Genomic DNA, 7,563 nt, shown 5'->3' on the forward strand with positions numbered 1-7,563 from the left:
GTAGGTAGGGCACCAAGGGAAGGGGAAGAGCAGCAAGAGCTTTCAGGGCTGGGCCCTTCCCTGTGGGAGAAGGAGCCGGACGTTTGCCTTTTTGGAAAGAGGCTCTGCCGAGGCCGAGGGCCATGAGATGTTCCGTCTCTGGGAAAGCCCGGATGCCCAGTGCTGTTGTGCCTGTAGGTAGGGCGCCTTGGGAAGGGGAAGAGCAGCAAGAGCTTTCAGGGCTGGGCCCTTCCCTGTGGGAGAAGGAGCCGGACGTTTGCCTTTTTGGAAAGAGGCTCTGCCGAGGCCGAGGGCCATGAGATGTTCCTTGTCTGGGAAAGCCCGGATCCCCCGTGCTGTTGTGCCTGTAGGTAGGGCACCAAGGGAAGGGGAAGAGCAGCAAGAGCTTTCAGGGCTGGGCCCTTCCCTGTGGGAGAAGGAGCCGGACGTTTGCCTTTTCGGAAAGAGGCTCTGCCGAGGCCGAGGGCCATGAGATGTTCCTTGTCTGGGAAAGCCCGGATCCCCCGTGCTGTTGTGCCTGTAGGTAGGGCACCAAGGGAAGGGGAAGAGCAGCAAGAGCTTTCAGGGCTGGGCCCTTCCCTGTGGGAGAAGGAGCCGGACGTTTGCCTTTTCGGAAAGAGGCTCTGCCGAGGCCGAGGGCCATGAGATGTTCCATCTCTGGGAAAGCCCGGATGCCCAGTGCTGTTGTGCCTGTAGGTAGGGCACCAAGGGAAGGGGAAGAGCAGCAAGAGCTTTCAGGGCTGGGCCCTTCCCTGTGGGAGAAGGAGCCGGACGTTTGCCTTTTCGGAAAGAGGCTCTGCCGAGGATGAGGGCCATGAGATGTTCCGTGTCTGGGAAAGCCCGGATGCCCAGTGCTGTTGTGCCTGTAGGTAGGGCACCAAGGGAAGGGGAAGAGCAGCAAGAGCTTTCAGGGCTGGGCCCTTCCCTGTGGGAGAAGGAGCCGGACGTTTGCCTTTTTGGAAAGAGGCTGTGCCGAGGCCGAGGGCCATGAGATGTTCCGTCTCTGGGAAAGCCCGGGTCCCCCGTGCTGTTGTGCCTGTAGGTAGGGCGCCAAGGGAAGGGGAAGAGCAGCAAGAGCTTTCAGGGCTGGGCCCTTCCCTGTGGGAGAAGGAGCCGGACGTTTGCCTTTTTGGAAAGAGGCTGTGCCGAGGCCGAGGGCCATGAGATGTTCCTTGTCTGGGAAAGCCCGGGTCCCCCGTGCTGTTGTGCCTGTAGGTAGGGCGCCAAGGGAAGGGGAAGAGCAGCAAGAGCTTTCAGGGCTGGGCCCTTCCCTGTGGGAGAAGGAGCCGGACGTTTGCCTTTTCGGAAAGAGGCTCTGCCGAGGCCGAGGGCCATGAGATGTTCCGTCTCTGGGAAAGCCCGGATGCCCAGTGCTGTTGTGCCTGTAGGTAGGGCACCAAGGGAAGGGGAAGAGCAGCAAGAGCTTTCAGGGCTGGGCCCTTCCCTGTGGGAGAAGGAGCCGGACGTTTGCCTTTTTGGAAAGAGGCTGTGCCGAGGCCGAGGGCCATGAGATGTTCCTTGTCTGGGAAAGCCCGGATCCCCCGTGCTGTTGTGCCTGTAGGTAGGGCGCCTTGGGAAGGGGAAGAGCAGCAAGAGCTTTCAGGGCTGGGCCCTTCCCTGTGGGAGAAGGAGCCGGACGTTTGCCTTTTCGGAAAGAGGCTCTGCCGAGGCCGAGGGCCATGAGATGTTCCGTCTCTGGGAAAGCCCGGATGCCCAGTGCTGTTGTGCCTGTAGATAGGGCGCCTTGGGAAGGGGAAGAGCAGCAAGAGCTTTCAGGGCTGGGCCCTTCCCTGTGGGAGAAGGAGCCGGACGTTTGCCTTTTTGGAAAGAGGCTCTGCCGAGGCCGAGGGCCATGAGATGTTCCTTGTCTGGGAAAGCCCGGATCCCCCGTGCTGTTGTGCCTGTAGGTAGGGCACCAAGGGAAGGGGAAGAGCAGCAAGAGCTTTCAGGGCTGGGCCCTTCCCTGTGGGAGAAGGAGCCGGACGTTTGCCTTTTCGGAAAGAGGCTCTGCCGAGGCCGAGGGCCATGAGATGTTCCTTGTCTGGGAAAGCCCGGATCCCCCGTGCTGTTGTGCCTGTAGGTAGGGCACCAAGGGAAGGGGAAGAGCAGCAAGAGCTTTCAGGGCTGGGCCCTTCCCTGTGGGAGAAGGAGCCGGACGTTTGCCTTTTCGGAAAGAGGCTCTGCCGAGGCCGAGGGCCATGAGATGTTCCATCTCTGGGAAAGCCCGGATGCCCAGTGCTGTTGTGCCTGTAGGTAGGGCACCAAGGGAAGGGGAAGAGCAGCAAGAGCTTTCAGGGCTGGGCCCTTCCCTGTGGGAGAAGGAGCCGGACGTTTGCCTTTTCGGAAAGAGGCTCTGCCGATGCCGAGGGCCATGAGATGTTCCGTGTCTGGGAAAGCCCGGATGCCCAGTGCTGTTGTGCCTGTAGGTAGGGCACCAAGGGAAGGGGAAGAGCAGCAAGAGCTTTCAGGGCTGGGCCCTTCCCTGTGGGAGAAGGAGCCGGACGTTTGCCTTTTTGGAAAGAGGCTGTGCCGAGGCCGAGGGCCATGAGATGTTCCGTCTCTGGGAAAGCCCGGGTCCCCCGTGCTGTTGTGCCTGTAGGTAGGGCGCCAAGGGAAGGGGAAGAGCAGCAAGAGCTTTCAGGGCTGGGCCCTTCCCTGTGGGAGAAGGAGCCGGACGTTTGCCTTTTCGGAAAGAGGCTCTGCCGAGGCCGAGGGCCATGAGATGTTCCGTCTCTGGGAAAGCCCGGATCCCCCGTGCTGTTGTGCCTGTAGGTAGGGCGCCTTGGGAAGGGGAAGAGCAGCAAGAGCTTTCAGGGCTGGGCCCTTCCCTGTGGGAGAAGGAGCCGGACGTTTGCCTTTTCGGAAAGAGGCTCTGCCGAGGCCGAGGGCCATGAGATGTTCCTTGTCTGGGAAAGCCCGGATGCCCAGTGCTGTTGTGCCTGTAGGTAGGGCACCAAGGGAAGGGGAAGAGCAGCAAGAGCTTTCAGGGCTGGGCCCTTCCCTGTGGGAGAAGGAGCCGGACGTTTGCCTTTTCGGAAAGAGGCTCTGCCCAGGCCGAGGGCCATGAGATGTTCCTTGTCTGGGAAAGCCCGGATCCCCCGTGCTGTTGTGCCTGTAGGTAGGGCGCCAAGGGAAGGGGAAGAGCAGCAAGAGCTTTCAGGGCTGGGCCCTTCCCTGTGGGAGAAGGAGCCGGACGTTTGCCTTTTCGGAAAGAGGCTCTGCCGAGGCCGAGGGCCATGAGATGTTCCGTGTCTGGGAAAGCCTGGATGCCCAGTGCTGTTGTGCCTGTAGGTAGGGCGCCAAGAAAAGGAAAACAGCAGCAAGAGCTTTCAGGGCTGGGCCCTTCCCTGTGGGAGAAGGAGCCGGACGTTTGCCTTTTCGGAAAGAGGCTCTGCCGAGGCCGAGGGCCATGAGATGTTCCGTGTCTGGGAAAGCCTGGATGCCCAGTGCTGTTGTGCCTGTAGGTAGGGCGCCAAGAAAAGGAAAACAGCAGCAAGAGCTTTCAGGGCTGGGCCCTTCCCTGTGGGAGAAGGAGCCGGACGTTTGCGTTTTCGGAAAGAGGCTCTGCCGAGGCCGAGGGCCATGAGATGTTCCGTCTCTGGGAAAGCCCGGATGCGCAGTGCTGTTGTGCCTGTAGATAGGGCACCAAGGGAAGGGGAAGAGCAGCAAGAGCTTTCAGGGCTGGGCCCTTCCCTGTGGGAGAAGGAGCCGGACGTTTGCCTTTTCGGAAAGAGGCTCTGCCGAGGCCGAGGGCCAAGAAATGTTCCGTGTCTGGGAAAGCCCGGATGCCCAGTGCTGTTGTGCCTGTAGGTAGGGCACCAAGGGAAGGGGAAGAGCAGCAAGAGCTTTCAGGGCTGGGCCCTTCCCTGTGGGAGAAGGAGCCGGACGTTTGCCTTTTCGGAAAGAGGCTCTGCCGAGGCCGAGGGCCATGAGATGTTCCATCTCTGGGAAAGCACGGGTCCCCAGTGCTGTTGTGCCTGTACATAGGGCACCAAGGGAAGGGGAAGAGCAGCAAGAGCTTTCAGGGCTGGGCCCTTCCCTGTGGGAGAAGGAGACGGACGTTTGCCTTTTCGGAAAGAGGCTCTGCCGAGGCCGAGGGCCATGAGATGTTCCGTGTCTGGGAAAGCCTGGATGCCCAGTGCTGTTGTGCCTGTAGGTAGGGCGCCAAGAAAAGGAAAACAGCAGCAAGAGCTTTCAGGGCTGGGCCCTTCCCTGTGGGAGAAGGAGCCGGACGTTTGCCTTTTCGGAAAGAGGCTCTGCCGAGGCCGAGGGCCATGAGATGTTCCGTGTCTGGGAAAGCCTGGATGCCCAGTGCTGTTGTGCCTGTAGGTAGGGCGCCAAGAAAAGGAAAACAGCAGCAAGAGCTTTCAGGGCTGGGCCCTTCCCTGTGGGAGAAGGAGCCGGACGTTTGCCTTTTTGGAAAGAGGCTCTGCCGAGGCCGAGGGCCATGAGATGTTCCGTCTCTGGGAAAGCCCGGATGCGCAGTGCTGTTGTGCCTGTAGATAGGGCACCAAGGGAAGGGGAAGAGCAGCAAGAGCTTTCAGGGCTGGGCCCTTCCCTGTGGGAGAAGGAGCCGGACGTTTGCCTTTTCGGAAAGAGGCTCTGCCGAGGATGAGGGCCATGAGATGTTCCTTGTCTGGGAAAGCCCGGATGCCCAGTGCTGTTGTGCCTGTAGGTAGGGCGCCAAGGGAAGGGGAAGAGCAGCAAGAGCTTTCAGGGCTGGGCCCTTCCCTGTGGGAGAAGGAGCCGGACGTTTGCCTTTTTGGAAAGAGGCTGTGCCGAGGCCGAGGGCCATGAGATGTTCCTTGTCTGGGAAAGCCCGGGTCCCCCGTGCTGTTGTGCCTGTAGGTAGGGCGCCTTGGGAAGGGGAAGAGCGGCAAGAGCTTTCAGGGCTGGGCCCTTCCCTGTGGGAGAAGGAGCCGGACGTTTGCCTTTTCGGAAAGAGGCTCTGCCGAGGCCGAGGGCCATGAGATGTTCCGTGTCTGGGAAAGCCCGGATGCCCAGTGCTGTTGTGCCTGTAGGTAGGGCGCCTTGGGAAGGGGAAGAGCAGCAAGAGCTTTCAGGGCTGGGCCCTTCCCTGTGGGAGAAGGAGCCGGACGTTTGCCTTTTCGGAAAGAGGCTGTGCCGAGGCCGAGGGCCATGAGATGTTCCGTCTCTGGGAAAGCCCGGATCCCCCGTGCTGTTGTGCCTGTAGATAGGGCACCAAGGGAAGGGGAAGAGCAGCAAGAGCTTTCAGGGCTGGGCCCTTCCCTGTGGGAGAAGGAGCCGGACGTTTGCCTTTTTGGAAAGAGGCTGTGCCGAGGCCGAGGGCCAAGAAATGTTCCTTGTCTGGGAAAGCCCAGATCCCCAGTGCTGTTGTGCCTGTAGGTAGGGCGCCAAGGGAAGGGGAAGAGCAGCAAGAGCTTTCAGGGCTGGGCCCTTCCCTGTGGGAGAAGGAGCCGGACGTTTGCCTTTTCGGAAAGAGGCTCTGCCGAGGCCGAGGGCCATGAGATGTTCCGTCTCTGGGAAAGCCCGGATGCCCAGTGCTGTTGTGCCTGTAGGTAGGGCGCCAAGGGAAGGGGAAGAGCAGCAAGAGCTTTCAGGGCTGGGCCCTTCCCTGTGGGAGAAGGAGCCGGACGTTTGCCTTTTCGGAAAGAGGCTCTGCCGAGGCCGAGGGCCATGAGATGTTCCGTCTCTGGGAAAGCCCGGATGCCAAGTGCTGTTGTGCCTGTAGGTAGGGCGCCAAGGGAAGGGGAAGAGCAGCAAGAGCTTTCAGGGCTGGGCCCTTCCCTGTGGGAGAAGGAGCCGGACGTTTGCCTTTTCGGAAAGAGTCTCTGCCGAGGCCGAGGGCCATGAGATGTTCCGTCTCTGGGAAAGCCCGGATGCCCAGTGCTGTTGTGCCTGTAGGTAGGGCGCCTTGGGAAGGGGAAGAGCAGCAAGAGCTTTCAGGGCTGGGCCCTTCCCTGTGGGAGAAGGAGCCGGACGTTTGCCTTTTCGGAAAGAGGCTCTGCCGAGGCCGAGGGCCATGAGATGTTCCGTCTCTGGGAAAGCCCGGATGCCCAGTGCTGTTGTGCCTGTAGGTAGGGCGCCAAGGGAAGGGGAAGAGCAGCAAGAGCTTTCAGGGCTGGGCCCTTCCCTGTGGGAGAAGGAGCCGGACGTTTGCCTTTTCGGAAAGAGGCTGTGCCGAGGCCGAGGGCCATGAGATGTTCCGTCTCTGGGAAAGCCCGGATGCCAAGTGCTGTTGTGCCTGTAGGTAGGGCGCCAAGGGAAGGGGAAGAGCAGCAAGAGCTTTCAGGGCTGGGCCCTTCCCTGTGGGAGAAGGAGCCGGACGTTTGCCTTTTCGGAAAGAGTCTCTGCCGAGGCCGAGGGCCATGAGATGTTCCGTCTCTGGGAAAGCCCGGATGCCCCGTGCTGTTGTGCCTGTAGATAGGGCGGCAAGGGAAGGGGAAGAGCAGCAAGAGCTTTCAGGGCTGGGCCCTTCCCTGTGGGAGAAGGAGCCGGACGTTTGCCTTTTCGGAAAGAGGCTCTGCCGAGGCCGAGGGCCATGAGATGTTCCGTCTCTGGGAAAGCCCGGATCCCCCATGCTGTTGTGCCTGTAGGTAGGGCGCCTTGGGAAGGGGAAGAGCAGCAAGAGCTTTCAGGGCTGGGCCCTTCCCTGTGGGAGAAGGAGCCGGACATTTGCCTTTTCGGAAAGAGGCTCTGCCCAGGCCGAGGGCCATGAGATGTTCCTTGTCTGGGAAAGCCCGGATGCCCAGTGCTGTTGTGCCTGTAGGTAGGGCGCCAAGGGAAGGGGAAGAGCAGCAAGAGCTTTCAGGGCTGGGCCCTTCCCTGTGGGAGAAGGAGCCGGACGTTTGCCTTTTCGGAAAGAGGCTCTGCCGAGGCCGAGGGCCATGAGATGTTCCGTCTTTGGGAAAGCCCGGATGCCCAGTGCTGTTGTGCCTGTAGGTAGGGCGCCAAGGGAAGGGGAAGAGCAGCAAGAGCTTTCAGGGCTGGGCCCTTCCCTGTGGGAGAAGGAGCCGGACGTTTGCCTTTTCGGAAAGAGTCTCTGCCGAGGCCGAGGGCCATGAGATGTTCCGTCTCTGGGAAAGCCCGGATGGCCAGTGCTGTTGTGCCTGTAGATAGGGCGCCAAGGGAAGGGGAAGAGCAGCAAGAGCTTTCAGGGCTGGGCCCTTCCCTGTGGGAGAAGGAGCCGGACGTTTGCCTTTTCGGAAAGAGGCTCTGCCGAGGCCGAGGGCCATGAGATGTTCCGTCTTTGGGAAAGCCCGGATGCCCAGTGCTGTTGTGCCTGTAGGTAGGGTGCCAAGGGAAGGGGAAGAGCAGCAAGAGCTTTCAGGGCTGGGCCCTTCCCTGTGGGAGAAGGAGCCGGACGTTTGCCTTTTCGGAAAGAGTCTCTGCCGAGGCCGAGGGCCATGAGATGTTCCGTGTCTGGGAAAGCCCGGATGCCCAGTGCTGTTGTGCCTGTAGATAGGGCGGCAAGGGAAGGGGAAGAGCAGCAAGAGCTTTCAGGGCTGGGCCCTTCCCTGTGGGAGAAGGAGCCGGACATTTGCCTTTTCGGAAAGAGGCTCTGCCGAGGCCGAGGGCCAT

The sequence above is a fragment of the Haliaeetus albicilla genome, unplaced genomic scaffold, assembly GCF_947461875.1.
Source record: "Haliaeetus albicilla unplaced genomic scaffold, bHalAlb1.1 scaffold_99, whole genome shotgun sequence".
Classification (NCBI taxonomy): domain Eukaryota; kingdom Metazoa; phylum Chordata; class Aves; order Accipitriformes; family Accipitridae; genus Haliaeetus; species Haliaeetus albicilla.